General features: G+C 32.4%; 1 long non-coding RNA gene and 1 pseudogene across 1 annotated transcript; both read left to right on the forward strand.

Annotated features, from left to right (window-relative positions):
- Nucleotides 1-2230: 2230 nt before the first annotated feature.
- Nucleotides 2231-4399, forward strand: LOC111404748 (annotated as a pseudogene).
- Nucleotides 4400-15912: 11513 nt separating this feature from the next.
- On the forward strand, nucleotides 15913-19781 carry LOC111404133. Its single transcript, XR_002704658.1, has 3 exons — nucleotides 15913-16028; nucleotides 19582-19661; nucleotides 19743-19781. It is a non-coding gene; the product is annotated as an uncharacterized LOC111404133 (long non-coding RNA).
- The last annotated feature ends 4195 nt before the right edge of the window (nucleotides 19782-23976 follow it).

Genomic DNA, 23976 nt, shown 5'->3' on the forward strand with positions numbered 1-23976 from the left:
TCGCAAAAATACCTCGACACACCTAACCCAATAAGTGTAATTTCTTTCATTCAATTTTTCAGCTGCCATAGGTCCAATTAGATTGAAAACCTCCATTTTAGATGACATGATACTATTTACCCAAACTACTAGTGGACCACAAACAGACACAAATCAAACGATTAGGCCAACAATTAAATTGAGGAGCTCAAAATTGAAGACCAACAGCAAAATAAATGAAATTAAATTAACCAAACAAACCTATAAACAAATCAATTAAACAAGCCCAACAACACGGCCCAAATAAAATTCAATTACACCCACAAGTAGCCCAAAAACACAGGTAGCCTAAGAATGAAAATCACAAATGCCACCAATTGCAGCTGTGAAATCGGCACTTTCAGAATCAACCAACCAAAATTTGATAGCTCCGGTCCCTGCCTACAACAACGCCACCGGAGAAACGCCTTTTGATAAGACATAAAATGTCGTGTTTTACATCCATTAATACTTGCATTTTTGTGATTAATTAACGCCTAAATATACTCAGTACCCTTATATTTTGGTTTAGGTTGTAAATGGATGAAAAATATGGATTTGGAAGAAAGGAACAAAAAATGTGCGAAAATAAAGGAATTCCTAAGTTTGGGGACTAGAGTGAAAACATCTAGTAGTTGATTTGGATCACAAAATGATGATTGAAGACCATATAATATCAATTAGATGCAATTGGAGGTTAAAGGAATGAAATAATGTTGAAACAATTTTACAAATAAAATTCCAATCGAAGAAGTTATACGCTGAATTTTTAGCCTCAATTTGAGAGCCATTTTTCGAGTAGCAAACAATCAAATTGGAAAACCTTTATTTCCAAAAGAATGTCTCTTTAAGTCATCTTTCCAACACACTTTGAATCACCTCAATCGGAGTTCGAAAGAGAAAGTTATGATCAAATTATCGAGAGCTGTCCAGGGACGATGCGTGTAACACAGTGTGTGCGCATGGGCAAACGATGGCGCGCGCAACACCTCTTTTTCTCTGACCCGAGAGCAAAGTCATCCAATGGTGTGCACGCAATGGAATATATGGCGCGTAAGCATGGGCCAAAATTTCTATGACAGGCAAGTTTCCTTATTCTGATAAATTCTATATGGAAACAATATTTTCGACATCATATATATACCTAAATACACCAGAACGAAGGGAACCTCTTTTCTGACCTAAAAATCTAATATTCTACATATTCTTGGAGGAAAAGAATGGACACCATTCCCTTCTACTTTATTTTTCTCTTAGAATTGACGATGTACAACTAATTTCTCTCTTGGTCGAAGGATATTGAAGCCTTGGAATCGTTTTCAATTGTGAGATCCACCTAATTTTCATTGCTTAATTTATATTTTTAGTATTGAATATTCTTCTATGCTTAATTTTATGATTGTTATGTTTGATTACTAAAAGGATCCATTAGTTTATCATGCGTTTCAATCTATAGCTAAGTTAAATATCAAATCCGTAATTGTTTAATTAATTTAACTTGTGAAGCAACTAGAATTAGTAATTTGCTGCTTTGAAAAATTATTAAACCTTAGGAAGAATATTTATCTAGGTTAAATGCAAACATTTGGTTTGTGTTATCTAGTTCACTGATTTCTCTAATTCGGAAAGCCATTATTAAATTAAATTATTGCGCTTGTCTAGAATTATTTGGTAATGAGGATTAATTAGATCGCTTGTTTTTAATTAATTAAAAGTAAGGAGAAATAGGAAATTGTTTCGAATGAGAAATTATTTTCCAACGATGAATACTAAAAGTATAAATTAATAATTATTTGTGGATCAATGACCAATTGTAAATCTTCAATGGTGGATGTTGACTTAGACCATGGTTCGTTCTATTGATTTTATTTAATTCGATAATTTGTGTTTACATTAGTTGCTATTTTTAATAATTGTTTGTTTCAAAACCAAAGCCCCCCCCCCTTAGTTAATTTAGCATAAAAGATAGACTAAACACTTTTCGTGGGATCGACCCTTACTTCCACTACTACATTTATTTTGAGGAGAATATGTTTTAATTTGGAGTGCTTGCGACAGCACGCACCAAATTTTGGCGCCGTTGCCGGGGAGTGATTTAGTTATTTTTGTGCTTTTTATTTGTTTCATTAGTTTTTGTTAAAAAAAAAGATTTTGTTTATTTTGTTATTTTGTTTAGTTTTTTCTTTCTTTCTTTTTGCTTCCTTGATTGTTTATGCCTATAACTCGATCCTCTAACCAAGGTGATTTGCAATACAATGCAGAAATAGAAAGAACTTTGCGCAGCTTAAGGATTGGTATGGCTAGGAATCAAACTTTGGAAGAGCTTTCAGCTCTGAATTTGTATCAACAACCTTTATGCATAACTTTCCCTAATTTAGATGCTAATACTACTTTTGAATTAAAATCCGGGCTAATACATCTATTGCCCACTTTTTATGGTCTTGCAGGTGAAGATCCCCATAAGCATTTGAAGGAATTCCACGTGGTTTGCACAAGCATGAAACCTACGGGGGTAACTGAAGAGCAAATTAAACTGAGAGCCTTTCCGTTCTCTCTAAAGGATTCGGCTAAGGACTTATCTACCATCTGGAAGTGTCACAACATGGAATGAAAAAGAGGCTGTTTCTAGAAAAATACTTTCCATCCTCAAGGACAGCAAATATTAGAAAAGAAATTTGTGGCGTGAGGCAGGATAACAGGGAATCTCTACACGAATATTGAGAACGTTTCAAGAAACTATGTTCAAGTTGCCCCCATCATCAAATCAGTGAACAATTTCTCATCCAATATTTCTATGAAGGCCTTCTACCCGCGGAACGAATTATGGTTGATGCGCAAGTGGAGGAGCTTTGGTGGATAAAACTCCTGAGGGCGCGAGGAATTTGATTGCAAACATGGTAGCCAACTCTCAACAATTTGGCACTAGACTTGACACTCCTTCTAGACATGCTAATGAGGTAAATGTTTCATCTTTTGAACAACAACTTGCGAGTCTAACTTCTCTTGTTCGTTAAATGGTTGCAAGTAATATGCAAATGGTGAAGGCATGTGGAATTTGCTCGGTGGCAGGACATCCAACTGACATGTGTCCAACTCTCCAAAAAGATAAACAAGTTAATGCAGTAGGCAGCTTTCGTGGACAATCACAAAGGAATTATAATCCATACTCGAACATCTACAATCCAAGATGGAGGGATCATCCTAATTTTAGCTATGGGAATCAACAAGTGAATCAACCAAACCTCCAGCAATATAGGCAGCCATATCTTCTTAGACAACAACATGGCCAAATTTAAAGTTCTGGTATGTCTCTAGAGGATATTGTTAAGTCTTGGCCACTAACACTTTACAATTTCAATAGGAAACAAAACAATTTCAACAGGAGGCAAGGGCAAGTATTAAAAGTTTGGATAATCAAATGGGTCAAATGGCAACCGCAATCAACAGGTTGGAAGCACAAGGTTCGAGAAAATTACCCTCTCAAACAATGGTCAATCCAAGGAAAAATGTAAGTGCAATCTTGTTGAGGAGTGATAAGGAAGTTGAAATTCCAAGGGCAGCCCTTACATCATTGGAGCGGGAAAAGGAGAAAGATGCCCTTGAAGAAAAGAGTGTTCCCAACGATGATGGCGTACCTAAGCGTAAGTTTCCACCCCTTTCTGAGTATAAACCAGTGCCCCCTTTCCCTCAGGCTTTAGTAGAACCTAGGAAAGATGAACATAATCATGAACTTTATGAAACTTTCCGTAAATGTGAGGTAAACATTCCATTGTTGGATATTATTAAACAAGTAACTCGTTATACTAAGTTTTTGAAGGAATTGTGTACCCTTAAAAGAAAATAGATACTTAAAAGGTGTGAAAAGATAAATGTAGGGAAAAATATTTCGGCAATCATTCAAAGAAATCTCCCTACAAAGTGCAAAGATCCAGGCATGTTTAGCATCCCTTGCACGATAGGTAACACTAGGTTCGAAAAGGCTATGTTAGACTTAGGAGCTTCTATTAATGTCATGCCATACTCTGTATACACTTCTTTAAAACTTGGACCTTTGAATGAAACTAGTGTCATAATTCAACTAGTTGATAAATCTAATGTCTATCCTAAGGGTGTAGTTGAGGATGTTCTTGTGAAAATCAATGATTTGGTTTTTCCCGTTGACTTCTATGTGCTTGATATGGGATATAATGATCAAACTATCCCCATTTTGCTAAGAAGACCATCCTTAAGGACGGCCAAAGCTAAAATAGATTTTTATAGTAGCATGCTTACTATGGAATTTGATGAAAAAATCGGTGAATTTAACATTTATGATGCCATGAAACATCCTGATGAAACTAAACCTGTTTATTCTAGTCAAGTGATTGATAATTTAGAATAAGAAGTTTTAGAACTTGATGAAAATAATGCAGTGAAAGTTGCCATTGATAAGCATATTGAGGACGTAAATCAGGAGTTACCCTTGAATACTATCTTGTAGGAAACCACTGCAGCATTGAATGCTTCTCCAAAGTCACCAAAATCAGGTAAAAGTTCGCATATTGTTTTGCCAATTGCTAACAAGAGGGCCTTTCTATGCAGGTTTCCAAATGGATGAAGTGAGAACATGGGACCTTGGGAACCCAATTGATGTTGGTTGAGGAAGGAAGCAATAAGTCTAGCCAAAGACAATAAACAAAGGCACTGCTTGGGAGACAACCCAAAGGGAGTTCGTTCCGTTATCTTTTTATCTTTTTATATTCATATGTTTGGTTAATGTTATCATTTCTTTGCATTTTACCTTACATTGGGGACAGAGTAAGTTTTAAGTGTGAGGGAGGGAATTTAGGTTGAGTATAAAATTTTCAGTTCGTATTTTGTGTGTGTTTATTTTTTACTTTTTTATAAGACGTCGACATAAGAAGGAGAAAACAAAGTGGTTTTGAACAATTTTGGTTGTGTATACTATTTGCTAGATTCAATTAAGCTTCTGAAGAATTCATAACATGATTGAATAAATAATCTCCTAACTTAGAGTTAATTAGTGTGGTTATTTTCTTTGATGATGGTAGTAACTAGATGTCGTAGACAAAAAGCCAGTGAGATTTTGAGCCTTTAGACTGACAGATCCATATCAGTCTCACTATTTTTCTTTCATGAGAGATACTCTTCCCTGGACTTGTTTCTCTAGAACTTGCCTTGATTCTCTTCGAAGTCACATTGATACATGCATGCATGAATATGATTAAGGCCATCTTTGTTGCATAAGTTAGACACCTTAGCCAAATAGCCTACCCTATAATTAATAAACACATGAGTGTTGTTGAATCCATGTTACAAGCTTTAAATCTGGAAAAACAATATCTTTATCCAAGCCGTAAAGCTAGTGGAGTGTTGTTCTTCATTTTGATACACATGAGAGTGCAAAAGAAATAAGTGTGGGGGTATCTAAAATTTTGGTAGGACTATGATTGCTGGAATGGAACGTGTTTCAATTACAATACATAAGTTCCATTATTAGTGTGATATTTTGAGAAAAAAATGATGAAAAAGATGAAAAAGAAAGAACTGATAGAGGAAATGATCTTCAATGTTTCAAAATTATTCTATGTTCGTAATTCCTCCTAGTATCACAAGAAAATGAGTGGGTTGTGTGAAATAGATGCAAGGAAGTTGTGAATGGAGAGATTGATCTTACAAATTTTGTATATATATTTGAGCTGAGTTAATTCATCTTTACTCTACTAGTTTCAATGGCGTTTGAGTCACTTACCCAAATACTTCCCACTTGGACCCTTAGCCACGTTACAACCCATAGAAAATACCTTATGATTTGTGTAAATGCATGTGATCTAATTGGTGGAGAATGAGAAGTTATGCAAGTATATGGTAGATCAGGTTTATTGGAATGAACTTGAGCGAAACACTTACCCATTAAACACATGAGAGTTGAATGCTTATATTCCGTGAGGGTTTACAAGTTTGGTTTTCTCCATCTTTATATGAGTTGCTAATTGATTATAAGTTCTGTGAGAAGGTTTATCATGATGTGTTACGTGTTTTAAAGAGTTTGATTGTTCTATGTTGATTGCATTACATAAAATGTGGGGAAATTTGATAAGACATAAAATGTCGTGTTTTACATTCTTTAATACTTGCATTTTTGTGATTAATTAATGCCTAAATATACTCAGTACCCTTATATTTTAGTTTAGGCTGTAAATGGATGGAAAATATAGATTTGGAAGAAAGGAAAGAAAAACGTACAAAAATAAAGGAATTCCTAAGCTTGGAGACTAGAATGTAAACATCCAATAGTTGATTCGAATCACAAAACGATGATTGAAGATCATATGACATCAATTGGATGCAATTGGAGGTCAAATGAATGAAATAATATTGAAACAATTTCACAAATCAAATTCCAGTTGAAGAAGTTATGCGTCGGATTTTTAGCCTCAATTTGAGAGCCATTTTTCGAGTAGCAAACAATCCAATTAGAAAATTTTTATTTCCGAAAGAATTGTAGCTCTTTAAGTCGTACTTTGAATCATCTCAATCGGAGTTTGGAAAAGAAAGTTATGATAAAATTATCGAGAGCTGTCTAGGGACGACGCGTGTAACACAGTGCGCGTGCACAGGCAAACAATGGCGTGTGCATCACCTCTTTTTCTCCAACTCGAGAGCAAAGTCATCCAATGGTGTGCACGCAATGGAATATATGGCGCACAAGCACGGGCCAAAATTTATGTGACGGGCAAGTTTCCTTATTTTGATGAAATTCTACATGGAAATAACATTTTTGACATCATATATATACTTAAAGACACCAGAACGAAGGGAACTTCTTTTCTGACCTAAAAATCTTATATTCTACATATTCTTGGAGGAAAAGAACGGACACCATTCCCTCCTACTCTATTTTGCTCTTAGAATTAATGATGTGCAACTAATTTCTCTCTTGGTCGAGGGATATTGAAGCCTTGGAATCGTTTTCAATTGTGAGATCCACCTAATTTTCATTGTTTAATTTATAGTTTTAGTATTGAACATTCTTCTATGCTTAATTTCATAATTGTTATGTTTGATTACTAAAAGGATCCACTAGTTTATCATGCGTTTCAATATATAACTAAGTTAATTATCAAATCCGTAATTATTTGATTAATTTAACTTGTGAAGCAACTAGGATTAGTAATTTGCTGCTTTAGAAAATTATTAAATCTTATGAAGAATATTTATCTAGGTTAAATGCAAACGCTTGGCTTGTGTTATCTAGTTCATTGATTTCTCTAATTCGGAAAGCCATTATTAAATTAAATTCTCGCGCTTGTCTAAGATTGTTTGGTAATGAGGATTAATTAGATCGCTTGTTTCTAATTAATTAAAAGTAAGGAGAAATAGGAAATTATTTCGAATGAGAAATTATTTTCCAACGATGAATACTAAAAGTATAAATTGATAACTATTTGTGGATCAATGACCAATTGTAAATCTTCAACGGTGGATGTTGACTTAGACCATGGTTCGTTCTATTGATTTCATTTAATTCGATAATTTGCATTTACATTAATTTCTATTTTTAATAATTGTTTGTTTCAAAACCAAAAACCCCCTTTTGGTTAATTTAGCATAAAAGATAGACAAAACACTCTTTGTGAGATTGACCCTTACTTCCACTACTACATTTATTTTGAGGAGTATAGGTTTTAATTTGGAGTGGCTGCGACAGCACGCACCACCTTTCACAGCTGCCTATACACCACGAAATTACCACTGAATCACCACTGAATCACCTACTACTGCTACAGGAAGAACTGATGCAACCCACAATGACCGACGATGCAAACACACAAAAAACTCACCACTGGCAGCAAAGACTTTGTCGAACCACCACAAAGAACCCACGTCTACCACCTGTGCTGTCACAACCTCGAATAAGACATCAGACTCGATAGAGAAGACGACCCAAACCTGAAGCTCTGATACCATGTTGAAAAAATAAGTTCTTTGGTAATAAACGAGAGAACTATATTTTTCATATTTCCCTCTCTTCTATTTCTCAATATATACACTAAAGCTAATATTACAATTTATGAAAACTCAATGCAATATGGAAACACAATATCTCATTGCCTAATATACGTGATTTCTCACTAATTTACTTCCTTAACAATTTGCAATAAAAATTTCAGTCTTCTTAGAGAGGGGTCTTTATAAATATCCCTTACATTCCATAAAAACATATCAAATGGCTTCGATAGTGATTATACATTACCAATTCTTGCCTGGTTTCTTCTTAATAATATTTGGCTTTTGATTTTTTAATATTCTTAGCCTTCTTTTTGTTGATTACAGTTCGGAATCCTTCATATATTTTCCCTTGACTTGATGGTACTCGATCTTGATGCTGTAGGCTCATCTAGTTTTAGTGCAGTGCCTAGAACCCATGCAAGGGTTTCTTTATCGTAGAAAACCAAATGGACCTTAGGTAGAGATATCCAAACTGGGACAATTGCGGACTCCTTGAAAGGATCAAAGTCATAAGTGTATTTTAGCGTTCTCATAGAAAATCCATCAATGATACACAAACTCTTCATTAACACTCGACGGTAGTCCTCCTTCTTAAAATTTAGGACTATATGCTTTCCATCCAAATTTCCCATCGAAACCTCTCAAATTTACGATTACATATACTTTTGTATTGTCAAGTCACCCCTTTTACACTAGATCTCAAAAAAAAAAAAAGGTTTCTACTTTTCAATATTATACAAAGTAACTTTTTCAGTAATGAGTGTAAGCAATTAACTCTAATTCCAAGATCTTAAGAATTCCTTGATTTTCACATATAGGTTAATTGATCAAGAAACATACCTTAATCCATTGCAATAATCAAGTAATTAAATCTGTAAAAAAATAAACTGTTAAATTAAAAAAATTGTTCTCTCACTTTTTCACTCTATAATTGAATGATTTAATTGATAGGTTTCATTCACGAGATGCAATTTCTTATAGGCCATAAAAACTATCCACTTTTCATCAAAGTGAACAACTATAAAACTACAACTTCTCAATTGGGCCAATAAGATTTCGGCAATATTAACTACTTTTAATTAATTCTCTAATATTACATAGGCCACAAAAATAATTGGTTTTACATTCTCCCACTTGGCCTGTGTAATATTGTTTCGTTATGTGGTATATAACATTATGCACATATCATGAGCTAAAATCTATCATACATTGGCCACTTAATATATCATCCTTAAGTAAAGACTAATAAGAGTCATGACAGTTTTACACCATCATTTCTGTATAATTCATTCCAGGTACTACAATATTAGTCCCTATCTAGCATGACACATAATGAGAAGTTCGATAATTGCATTGCAATAATTTCTTCAAAAAGACTATCCCTGTTAGCAGTCACATAATTCATTCATGTACACATACAACAATTATGACAGGAATAATATTTTGTCAAAAAAAAATACATAAATTAGTTCAAAGTGTCAATACATAAGCATCATAAATTAAATAATAATGTAAGTGATAATTTATAATAATGCCCATTCTTTCGACATGTTCATTAAATGTCTTTGGTAGCAATCCTTTCGTTAGTGGATCAGAAATCATGAGATTGGTGCTAATGTACTCGATTGATACCTTTTGTTTTTGAAGTTCTTCTTTAACGACAAAGTACTTCGATTCCATGCGTTTAGTACCTTTAGAGTACTTGTCGTTCTTTGAAAAAAAGATCGTTGAAGAATAATCACAATAAAGTTTTAGCGGCTTAGCTATACTATCGACGATTCCAAGCCCTAAATAAAGTTCCACAGCCAATTTCCTTGAATTGTGGCCTCAAAGCATGCCACAAACTCGACTTCCATAGTGAATGCAGCAATGATCGACTACTTCGCACTTTTCCATGATATAGCCCCTCCAACCAAGAGGAATAGATAGCAAAATGTGGACTTTCTAGTATTCACACGTCCACCAAATTTCGAATCTGAATACACAATGACCTCCAACTTTCTAGGTCTCCGATAAGTGAGCATGTGATCTTTTGTTCCTTACAAGTATCTCAGTACATTCTTTGCAGTTTTCCAATGATCAAGCCCAAATTACTTCGAAAACCTGTCTAGCATTCTGACAGCAAAACTGATGTCTGATCTGGTGCAAGTTTGAGCATACATTAAGCTCCCAACAAGAGATGCATAAGGAATAACTTTCATTTGTTTGTGTTCCAATTCGTTCTTTGGACATTGTATGATATTAAACTTGCATCCTTTCTGAATTGGAACAACACTCGTTGAACAATTTTCCATCTTAAATCTCTCTAAAATTTTATTGATATATGCTTTCTGAGACAACCCTAACAATCCTTGTGACCTATCTCGAAACATTTCAATTCCAATCATATAGGTTCTCTCTCCCATATCTTTCATTTCAAAATTTTTAGAGAGAAATTTCTTAGTCTCGTGTAATAGACTAAGATCATTAGTAGCTAGCAAGATATCAGTAACATACAGAATCAAAAAATATAAACTTGCTCCCATTGACCTTTAGATATATACATCAATCAACAATATTTTCCTTAAATTCAAAGGAAGTAATGGTATCATTGAACTTAATATATTATTGACGAGAAGCTTTTTTAAGTCGGTATATTGATTTCTTTATCTTACACACCTTGTGTTTCTTTCCTTAAACAGAAAAACCTTCAGACTGATCCATATAAACTTCTTCATCTAAATTTCCATTTAGAAAGGCAAATTTCACATCCATTTGATATAGTTCTAAGTCATAATGAGCTACTAAAGTAATTATAATTCTAAATGAAACTTTCTTAGAGACTGGCAACAATGTCTCATTATAATCAATGCCATTTTTTGAGCAAAACCTTTGGCAACAAGTCTAGTTTTATATCGTTCGATATTACCATTAGAGTCGCACTTGGTCTTAAATACCCATTTACATCCAACTCTTCTACATGATTCTGATAATTCGACGAGATCTCAAACTTCATTATGCTAAATAGATTTCAAATAATCTTTTATAGAATCTAAACACTTATTAGAATTAGCGCTTTCAATAGCCATTGAAGTTAAACTGGATCATCATCAACAATTCCCAAGTAAAATTCAGACTCTTGCAGGTAAACCACATAATCATCAGAAATAGCAGGTCTACATTGTCATTGTGACCTTCTTAATGCTATTTCTTATAGTTTATTTAATGCAGGTTCATCAGTGGCAACTTTATTTCGGGGTATGTGATCATTTATTAGTTGTTTGGGTAAATTGTCATACCTTTCAACAATTCGAGAAACAACAATACTAGAAGAAGTTGAAGGTAGAGAAATATGAACTCTAACTTCTTGTATTTCCACATTTCGTGGTTCCAAACTCCTACTAAATTCACCATTCTAAATGAACCTCACATTTTCAGCTTCAACAATTTTAGTACTATGGTTAGGACACTGAAATCTATACGCCTTTGATTTTTCTGGATGACCAATGAAAAATCTACTGATTTTTCTTGAGCCCAGTTTCTTTTCATGCGGATTATAAATTCTTGCTTCTGTTGGGTAACCCCAAACATATAAGTGCCTTAAACTGGATTTCCTTTCCATCTACACTTCAAAATGAGTCTTTGGAACTGCCTTACCGGGAACCCTGTTTTATAAATACATAGCAGTCTTTAATGCAAACATCTATAAAGAAATGGGTAAAGACGAATTGCTTAACATACACTTAACCATTTTTTATTAAAGTACGATTACGCCTTTCAGCCACACCATTTTGTTATGGTATGCCTGGCATAGTGTATTGTGAACATATGCCATGTCATTCAAGAAATTTAGAAATAGACTACAGAGTGTTATCCAATTTCATCATAACTTCCATAATATTCATCGCCTCTATTAGTTCACCTTTTTGTCTAATTACCATTCAACTTCATTGATAAAGATCTCTAAAGTATTTACAGCTCGAGACTTTTCATGCAGCAGATAGACGTAGCCGTAACATGAAAAATCATCAATAAAGGTGATAAAATACTTTTATCTACCAAACGATGGAAGATTAAAAGGCCCACATATATCAATGTATATTATCTCAAGAAGTTGTGTGCTTCTTGTGACTCATTTCTTTGTGTGTTTATTTTATTTATCCTTAGTACAATCTACACAAGTTCCAAGATCACTAAAATCTAAGTCAGAAAGAATTTCATTCTTTTTTAATCTTTCTATCATTTCCTTAGATATGTGACCCAAATATTTATGCCACAAGTTAGCAGCGTTCATTCAGCAAACCACGATTAATACCAACATTATGATGTAAGGTCAAAAGAGTCTCGACAAAGAGGTTATCAAGCTTTAATTTATATAAACCATCACAAAGAATAGCGGAATCAATAAGATGATATTGCCTAAACAAATTTAAACATCTATTTCCACCATTAAAGAAATATAAAACAGAATCAAGTTTCAATAAGGAAACTAAATTACAAGAAATAAAAGGTATATAAAGTGTTTAAAATAAATTTAAATGATGTCCAATATCTAAAATCAAACGATAGGTTCCAATGTCCTTAACTAGAGCTTTGACTCGATTACCCATGAGGACAAATTTTTCATTTGGATTTATGGTCTGGATTGAAAGGAATTGCTACATCGTATTAGTAACATGAGTGGTACATCCGAAATCAATCTAACAAGTATTATAAGGAACTTCTGTCAAATTAGATTCGAAACATACATAAAAAATAATCTTACCTTTAATTTCGAACCATGCCTTACGTTTCAAGCAGTCCCTTTTATAGTGCCTAGGTTTGTGATAGAAATGACACGTATCTTTCTTGTGTTCCTTATTATGGATTTGGACAGAAGACTCATTTATCTTTAATGGTCCTTTCTTAATGCCTTTTCTAGACCTTTTTTTATATTTCTTTCCAACTTCTTGATGACTTATGAGATGAACAAAATAACTTCCTTGATTCTTAAGCCTTATCTCATCTTGCACGAGCATACTGTGCAATTCATTCACATTCCATTGATCTTTAAGGAGTTATAGTTCATATGAAATTGACCGTACTAGGGAGGCAAGTAGTTGATGATAAACTATACCAGAAAGTTCTCATCCACAGTCATCTCAAGAGTCTTAAGTCTTGGTACAATGTTACTCGTTTTGGTAACGTGCTCATGCATGGTACGAGGACCATCAAATTTCATGGTTGTTAAGGTACCCATTAGTGTGATAGCAAGTGATTTGTTAGCTGTTTGGGAATGTCCTTCACAAACTTCATAATTCCTTAGCAATTTCAGTTTTTTGGATTGTAGATTTCATATTCTTTGCTAATGTCATCCGCATAAACATTAGGCTTAATTTGTTAGAAATTTCTCAAGTATTATGGAAAGACCTTTCATTAGCACTGCCCTCATCATGAAGGTCAGCAGGTTTCTCAACTTGAAGTACCAAGTCCAAGTCTAAAACACCTAAGTTGAACTGGACTTGTTTACACCAGTTAGAGAAATTGAGCCAATTGAACAGTGGTACAGATGAAGCATGCGTATACAGAGAAACGAGAACATATACTGCAAAATATAAAATGGTCTAACATTAATGCCTTGAATTTAGACTTAAACACTTAGTTCAGATTCAGGTAACATTAAATGTATATCGTAGTTCTCCTTTTTGCGACACTACGTTATACCATTATAATAAACATAATGATGCTAATTTACTTTCACTTAAATGGTAATTAAATATATTCTAATAAAAAATATATAATATCTTTGGATATACAAATCACATCTGACCAAGTAAATCAATTAACCACGATCATGTTCAAGATTAATAAAATTAACTGATCACCCTTTAGGTGATCTAAAATTTTATAATCTATGAACGTCAATATACTCTTGAAATAATAATCGTAATGTCATCTTCATTTATAAGCATTAAACTATAAAGTGTGATTGACAAGTAAATTCTGTAATTTAGTGTAGGGGTGTAAGCGGTCCGATTTTACTAATTTTTGACAGATTTTCAAACCAAATCGTTTAAACCGGTTTGAGAAAAACTCAAACCTAAATCAAATCATTTTGAACGGTTTGAAAAAAAACTCAAACCTAAACCTAACGGTTTGGTCCGATTTTAAATCGCCGGTTTCGTCATATAATTTTTTACCTGTCTACTTTTATGTCATTAATTCATTGAATTCAATATACATTTATATCTTATTAGCAATAAATGTAAAATAAACTAAACGCATGTTTGAACAAAATTTTTGGGACAAAAAAAATGAAAAATTGGATCTTTATTCTACAAGTCGAGCCGCTTTTGTTGACCTGCTGTTTCATGTATGAGACCAAGCCTCCTATCCAATGGTCAATATTCTCATTATGATGACATGAAAAATATGGTTCTAACAGGGGCTAAATATATCTACTATAAATTTAAATACCAACTAAATCAAAGTGAAATCACAATAAATTAAAACTTAGTTTTTTTTTTTTTTCATTTTTGTTCACATTTTTTAGGCTATGGACTATACAATAATGTTACAATACAAGTCCACTAAACTAGATATAAGGCATAAAAAACATAATGATGTCCAACAAGACCTCGTGATCATCATATCTGAAAAAAGAATACTAATTAAACAAAGAGAATAACCAACCACAATATTAAAGCAGCTATTTATAATATCTAAATATAACTATTATACAAGTTTACGTTTGTATGATGTTGCGAAACGCATTTAATTTCATATTTTTACCTTAGTTTGCTCCAAAAAAATTATTGCTCTTAATTTTTATTTGTAGCAAATATTATCACCGAATGTCTATGATCTCTATGTCTCTGATTTGATATAATGGACTTCAATTCAACTTTGAAGATGTGTGAAAAATCTGAAAAAGAAGTGTGTGGTGCCGAGGCTCAAGACTGTGTTGGGTTTCGGCAGGAGTTCATCTAAATTCTGAAGAGGAAAATGACTTTTGATAGATTATGTTAGCCTTGAAATTATTAGATAAGGATTATTGGATAATAATAATAATATAACTTATTAGAAAATTAGAAATTGACAAAAATATCCACAAATGACAAAACTATTGATTTTTACGTATTTATATGAATTTTCAAAAAATTTCATTTTATCATTTTTTTTATTTTTATATAATTGTTTCACCAGTCCGGTTTGATTTTAAACTGCAATTAAAAAATTTCATCTTAAACCAAACCATTTTGACTGGATTGATTTGGTTCAAAACTATTTCGTTAATCGGTCCACGTGGCACCAAATCGAAGATTTCTAAAATGCGATTTCGATTCGATTTTCCGGTTTGACGATTTTTTCTTACAGCCCTAATTTAATATTCGAAATACCATAATGTTTGGACATTTTGATGACTAACAAACAATTTTAATCTAACATTAATTACATAAATAAAATATTTATCACTTAATGTTTCTTTTCATATTTACACACTCTTGTTTTGCCACAAAATCCATAATATATCAATCACTTGACTGTTTGAGCAATGATAAAATATATGTTGGCAGTCAGAAATACTAACAACCACATTTAACTATCATTCACATATAATCTTACAAGTTAATTTCAAAATGCTTATCCTGTGCAGTAAATACCACAAATATCTTCATTTCATTAATTATATTACTGTGCACAATGCACACACAAACACTAAGGGGTGTGTATTCAATAGGGACTTTTAAAGACTTTGGGAGATTTAAAAAATTTCGGTTTATTCAATTGAGACTTTTAAAAAGTCTCTATAAGTTTCGAGGTATTTAATTAAAACTTTATAAGAGTCTTTACAAGTTTCGGGGTATTCAATTAAGAAAGACCTTCGGAGAATTAATATTTTCGTAGACTTTCAGAGACTTTTGGTAGAAACCGTCCATAGAATTCTCACAACAAAAATCTCTCATCCATCGAGAGATTTCTAACAAGCCGGCTGATTGTTTTTCTTCTAGGGTTTCTCCTCCATCTCCTTCAATCAGGTAATCATGCTTTGCACCTCTCTATCTCTTCCTCTATGAGTATTTTGTTTAATAAGGTCTAACTTCAAAATTTATCGTTGAAATCATGTACGTTGCTCTCTGCTTTGAATTTTTTTGAACTATAATTGCTTAATAATCTGCTTATATAGATGTTAAAATCTGTAATTTTTACACATTTTTTATAGTATATAAAAATGTACACGCACGCGCATGAGTTGTATCAGATCATGCGAAAAATCCAAGCTCAAATTGTTCCATGGTAATGAAAAATATTTTAATTTGAGTTCTTATTGGGTAGTTTAGATCACCACGAACATGTAGACAGAACCAATTTAGAATTCCACAGGACAGAGAAGAATCCAACTACCCAATAATACTAAAAGCTCAATTTGAAATTCAGAAAGGAAAAAAAGAGTTTCGATACCCAATGGAAGTTGCAGAGGCTTGAATTGGCTTAATACCCTGTTTAGGAAATCTTGAATTTTGACACCAAAAGCTGCTATTTTTGTTCCATATTTGGTGGGCAACAGGGTACTTAATCTTGAAATCTTGGAATTACTGGGGCTTACTACACCTGGACAGGCGAATCCTAACATCCTTGACTCCATTTTTCAAGAAAAAAAACGATCACAAAGAGAGAGGGGATTTAAGAATAAAAGCCCAGAAAAGTGTAGGGAAATGTGAGTTTGGTGAATGCAAGAAAAGAGACTTTGATAGGAGAAGGAAACGACTTTCGGGTCCATGTAAACCAACTCGTCGAGGTTGGTGGTAGTTTAGATGTTGACTTGGTAGGTGAAAATGAGATCAGGAATCCACTTACGACACACTAGTGCACAGAAATGGATTGGGATTGGGATTGGGATTGGGATTGATTCAACCTAAAACTCTGTTTTGATGTGCAAAATCCCATTGAATAAGAGTTCTGATTCATATGCTTCTTCTTGTTGGAGTTAGGTGGAATGAGGATTGTCATAGGAAGAGTTAGGTTAATTTATATGGTAAAGGCCATCCATCATAATGCAGTTACCATAAGTAGTTGTACTCACACGCCCACAAGAAATTTTACATAAAGATTCAGAAGAAGCTTATCTTAAATAAATTAATTACATGCTACAATGATGAGGTTTTTATTTTGCCATTTTTAGCTAGCGGTATGGAAAGTAAAAACTCTAGTAGTAAGGATTATTGCTTGAAATTCTTGGGTAAGTACAACTGAGTATGCTACATAACATGAAATGAACTAACAGTACAGACAGAAACATGTCTAAAATTGTGAGCCCAATACACAAGAAGTGATATTTTATTTACTGGTTTTTGGTATGGGGATTAGAACCCCCGGCTAGTAAGAGATGGGTATTCGAGTCTAAAATAGGTCTAAAATTTTATTTACTTATTAACATGAACATCATAAATATTGATATGTCCATTTTTGGAACTGAAGTAGCTATGTTTGCTTGACCTTTTGTTGCTCATTTTGTATATCATTTTGTATTTGTCTAAATATTTGTTCTCTAATTATATGACACTAGTTCTAATGGAAGATTCAATACAAGGAAATGACAAGGTTCAAGTAAAAGGTACCGAAAAATATGAGAAATGGACGTCGGAAGAAAGCAATGAGCTTTTAAAACTCATGGTTAATGCTGCCACACGTGGTTGGCGTGATAGTAATGGTCTGTTGAGCAAGATGACTGTAGAAAAACATATACTTCCTCATCTTAACCAAAAACTTGGGGTTGAAAAGACTTATGCCCAATATAAAAGTCGTGTGAAATGGTTTAAAAACAGTACAACAAGTATTCTAAGCTTATACGTCATAACTCTGGGTTCGGATGGGATCATGTGACGAAGAAATTCACTGCTAGTGACGAAGTATGGGACGATTACTTTATGGTGAGCTTCCTTTATTACTTGATTTAGAAACATATGAAATTTGAGTTATTGGTTAGTGAAGTGTATGATTCATATATTAGCATTCATACATATTTTTTCCTTTAATAGTCACATCCTAAAGATAAAAGTTATCGCACAGATACTTTTCCAGACTATGAGGATTTGAGAATTGCAGTTGGAAGTGGAACAGCTGTTCGGACACACTCAATTGCATTAGGGGATGATACTAATGCAAGAACTTCTTATACTGAAGAAAGAAGAGTTCGTGACAGTTTAATAGACGACTTCATGTATGATCCTGATACTGAAGCATTTATAGTAATCGATAAGCAAGATTTTATAATTCAGAGGTTTTCCCATCAATTCGAAAACGAAGTAGAATAGAATTTGAAGCAAAATCTAGTTCGTTTGAGCCCAAAGCACTCAATCAGACATTATAGACAAACTTGCTAGTACAATTGGCAAGATCACTCAAGCAATTGAATCAATTGACACCAGAGAGTCTAATTGTTCGAATATTATCAAGGAGATCCCAAACTTAGATGATTATGATCGTTTCAAGGTCCTGGATTTGCTTAATACAAAAGCAAAAAAGTCTGAGTTCTTGAGCATGACGCCCAAAGAACGTTCTAAATGGATAACATTTAAATTAAATTGAGGCTTTCTTTTTCTTTTTTTTTTTTTTGGGATATGATTGGTAGTAACTTTTGAAGTTTTTGAATTGTTTTTTGTTTGATTTATTGGTTGTATTGTTTTGATATTTTATTAATTTGATGACAATTGATTCATTTACATTATAGTTATCTTTGTCTATGTATTAAATTTTGTTCCTTCTATGTTTAGGTACTTCCATATATATAATGTCTAATGTTAATATACATGAAGATCATGAAAAAGAAGTGGATGGGAATGAAAAAGATGACTATAAGGAAGCATTATATGAAACCAGACGATATTTATGGATGGCAATTCAAGCAATTCTCTATGTGATAAATGATCTTGTAAATAATATGCATTGTACACGTATTACATGTTCATTAACTAGACGACCAAAAACTAGATATGGATATAACTATATACATAAAATATTAAAGGAGGATCCATAAAACTTTCAACAAGTTTATAGAATGTATCCAGATATATTTCTGAAATTAAGCAATATCATTAGAGAAAAAACACCCTTACAGGATACTAGCTATATTTGTGTTGAAGAAATGCTTGCAACGTTCCTACTTTTTTTTGGTCAAAATACTAGATATTGCTTGATTCGTAAAAAATTTGGTCGATCACATTTCACTACTAGCCGAAGTTTCAACAAGATTTTATAGACATTAAACAAATTTGCGGTAGATATGATGGTCAAACTGGGATTCGTTGTGCCAGAAAAAATAAGGAAAAGTACAAGATTTTATTCTTACTTTAAAGTAAGTGATGAAATAAGACGTATTATAATTTTTCTTTTATGTTTTCATTAGTGTTTTCGTGAATTCGTTGTACTGTTTTATTATTTTTAGGATTGTATTGAAGCAATGGATGGTACCCATTTTCTAGCAATTGTAACTAGACATGATATAAGCAGTTACAGAAATCGTCATGGAACAATTTCTCAGAATATTTTGACAGCTTGTAACTTTGATTTGAAATTTATATACATGATTAGTGGGCGGGAGTGATCAGCACATGATTCTAAAGTGTTGAGTGATGCTTTAACAAGGAGAAATTGACTTAAAGTGCCACAAGGTATGACTTTATAATTTCATTTTTTCTTTTATCTTATTGTTTCGTAATTACTTGTTAATTTTACAAGTATTTTATATTCAGGTAAATATTTTTTGGGAGACTGTGGATTTTCAAATCGACGCTAGTTTTTAACTCTTTTTTGAGGTGTCCGTTATCATCTTCAAGATTTTGCTGGTCAAAGTCCTGACCCTGAAAATACAAAAGAGTTGTTTAGTCTTCGTCATGCTTCCTTGAGGAACGTAGTTGAGAGGATATTTGGTATATTTAAATCAATATTCACAATTTTCAAAACAGCTCCTCCATTTTCATATCGTACACAAGCCGAACTCATATTAGCTTGTGCAGGATTACACAATTTTCTCCGGAATGAATGTCGGTCCGATGAATTTTCAATCGAACCTGATAACGAAGATTCTTCATCTTTTTCGATTAATGAGGGGAAAGATTTTGGATCATTTTTTGAGAGTCAAGAACAAGAAAGAGAGAATGCTAATGTATGGAGGGCTGCTCTAGCAGCGGACATGTGGAATGATGTTGGAAATGTTTGATTTTTTTTATTTTTATTTTGTTGATCATTACTAAAATACTATATATTTTTAATATTTTTATTATTTGTTAATCTACTTGATATAAGATGAAAAAGTACTTTATATTTGGCGAAATATTTGTTTTTTTTTTTTTTTTTTTTTGTTTGGAAAAAAATTGACATGAAAAATACGATTTATTACTTTACATTTTCAATTATATGAGTTGTGGACGATTTGAATATATAAGAAGTTGTTAAACATATTACATTATATATGTTTAATATATTCTTTTAAAAAATATAAAAAGTCTTCAAAATTTTTAAAAGTCTCTAGTAAAAGTCTCCACAAATCCATAAAAAACTTTTATTAATTCCTACCAAATCCATAGAAATCACTTAAAATTCTACAAAGTCCACAAAAGTCACCTACTTTAAAAAGTCTCCCAAAGTCTCAATTGAATACACCCCCCTAAATATCACATGTAGGAAGAATCATTTTTTGGACGATTCTACCCCTATTTTGCATGCATGAATAATAATTAACATTGAAAAGGAGGTGAATGAGTCCTATGACAACACACAAACATTAGTAGAAATAAAAATCTAAGTTCATGTACCCATATGGTAGTTCATGTACACACTTTTTCTATATTCATTGATTCAAATTAATTAAATTTCATGTTCATGAATGAATTTGATTTTTCTCATGAGTTTTAGACATAAATAAATTAATCTCCCAACTATTTATATTATTTTCACAAATTGATTGTTGTTAAAATTGTGGGGGGAAAAAATAAATGAACAATACTTTGGAGATTTATTTCAGATTTTACAATAATGACTAATTTTGAAAGTAAAGAAGCATTTTAATTAATATTCTTCTTCACCATTATTATTACAAAAGAAACTGGACACACATGTAACGTGAATAGAATGTTATTTCCAGTATTATTTTAGTTATTTATTGATGAGCCAATATCTTGTTTGCGGGTTGTAAAAGAAATTAAAAAATATTTTTTTACCAGATTTCTCATATTAAATTAAATAAAGGGAAGTTTATGGTGAAGACTCATATTTATTCTTTATAAAATTTTGGAGTTATTTAATTATTCTAGGAGCCACATATATAAAGTGATAAATGCATGCATGAACCGAAGCAATTAGCTGCATCAATTATTCATTTTCATAACCAAGATACTCACACGTAAATGCATGCATGAACCAAAGACATTAACTACATCAATTATTTATTTTCATAACCAAAGTACTCACACACAAATATTAGTAGATTCACGTACATACCTTTCTTCACCAGGTGGCTATTTGTGACTGAAGACGACGTCAAGAGTTTACCTTGCTTTCAGGTATTTCACATCAGTTCTTCCCTGCTGCTTTCATTGATTTCTCACTGAAGCATTTGTATGTTTATTTCATAAGAATGAAATTTTGATAGCACTTAAAGCTCCACATGGCACCACTTTAGAAGTTCCAGATCCTGGTGAGGTTAGTTTTCTTTACTTTCTTCTAAAAAAGTGACAAATAACTTAGAGACAAGTATTGCACAAGAATCTGTACTGCATATATACTTATGAATTTCCTTTATTTGTTCAGGCAATTGATTATTCACAGAGGAGACACAGAATAGTTCTCCGGAGCACTATGAGACCTATAAATGTGTACATTATCAGATACTACTTTCCTGTAAGAAAGTGGATTCATTATTACCTTCAACTTTTTATCAAGGTTTACCCTCGATCGTAAGGGGAGAAAATTGTTCAACTGACATCTGTTATGTTTTTTATTTGTTTCTGAGTATCTGTCCACCAATGTAATTTAGTCAATTTGAAGAAAATTTTGAAATGAATGAGGTCTTCAACATCAACATTTAATGAGAACGCTTCTGCAACACCAGCAATCGAGGGAATAAGAGTGAACGAATATGAGATTCAGAGCTTAGAAGCTCAGAAACAAGTATGTCGCAGAGTTTTGTGAGTGGAAGCTTGAAGATTGTACTCCGAATCAAACAAACAAAAATAGTGTATAAAGAGATTCTCATTGAATAAAAAATTGATTTCAGATACATAATTTCTCACAATTATCTCTCTAATTCATGCATCTTCAAATATTATTTTTACGTACTTATAAAGCATTTCAAAACAACGTGCAACGCACGTTTACTTTTGACTAGTATGTATGTATATATGTGTGTGTGTATATATATATATATATGCTACTGCCATTTTCTTGGAAATCGAGGCCTTAGACAATGTTTGACCAAAAAAAAAACAATTTATGCCCTTTACTATATATATATGCTACTGCCATTTTCTTGGAAATCGAGGCCTTAGACAATGTTTGACCAAAAAAAAAAAAACAATTTATGCCCTTTACTCATTATTCAATTCACTGTGGCCAACCAACTCTACTTTTCAGAAGCCGTCCATAACTCTCGATTGGAAAAATGAGTGTACCGACCCTTTTCTCAAATCAATTTAAAAATACTTCTGCCATTTTCTTGGAAATTGAGGCCTTAGACAATGTTTCACTAAAAAAGAAAAAAATAATAAAAATTTATTCCCTTTACTCACTATTCAATTCACTGTGGCCAACGAACTCTAGCTTTTAGAACATTAAGCCGTCCATAATTCTTGATTGGAAAAACAAATGCACCGACCCTTTTCTCAAATCAATCTAAAATGAATAAGGCATAAGTGTACAGTACGGCATCCCAAATCTTGAGAATCACTAATTCATGCTTTCTAATGACATTCAATTTAAGCCCCTTGTTTGGTACCTATTTTTTTCAAAATATATTTTTCTCTCTCTTCTTTTTAATCACACATTCTTTATTAAAATAATATTACACGTAAATCAAAAAAATTTCCTTATTTTTCAAGCACATACTTCTCATCAAGTTACTATTCTAAAATACATTTTTACATAAAAATGACTCTCAAACATTGGAATAACAGTTGTCAAAATATTCAACAACGACATTTTATTCTAATTTTACATCTTAATCCCCAAATCTATAAGAAATAATTAAGGATCAATAAGTGGAAAATGATAATCTTTAAAGAAAATCAAGAATTTTTTAACATAACTTTGATACAACATGTGAGCAATTAACCCTAACTTCAAGATCTTAAGAATTCCATGATTTTCACATATAGGTTAATTAATCAAAAAACATACCCCAATCCACTCAATAATCAAGTAACTAAATTTGCAAAAAACAAAAAACAAAAAAACAAAAAAAATTGTTAAATTAAAGAAATCGTTCCCTCACTTTTCCTTTCTGTAATTATAAATGATTTAATTGATGAGTTTCATTCACATTTATAGATAGAGAGAAGCAATTTTTTATGGGCCATAAAAACTACCTATTTTCTATCAAAGTGAACAATTATAAAACTGCCACTTTCCAATTAGGCCAATAGGATTTAGCAATATTTACCACTTTTAATTAATTCTTTAATAATTACATGGGCCACAAAATTAATTGATTTTACAATGAGAAAATGAATTTGTAGATAGAATTTATTAAACATGGAGTTCGTTTGATAACTGACCACTGGACATCAATACAAATGCTAGACATTAATGCACTCGGTTGATTATGATTAGAGACAAATCATAAGTTTCTTATAATTATTATATATATTTTGAGACAATTTCGAAGTCACCCTACGAGGTATCTGAATATTAGACGAAAAAGTAAACTTCAAAATTGTCTCTATAATTTGCTCTAATATTTTCCAAGAAGATATATTAGAATTTCAAAGTCAA

Source organism: Olea europaea, chromosome 11 (genome assembly GCF_002742605.1).
Source record: "Olea europaea var. sylvestris chromosome 11, O_europaea_v1, whole genome shotgun sequence".
NCBI lineage: Eukaryota > Viridiplantae > Streptophyta > Magnoliopsida > Lamiales > Oleaceae > Olea > Olea europaea.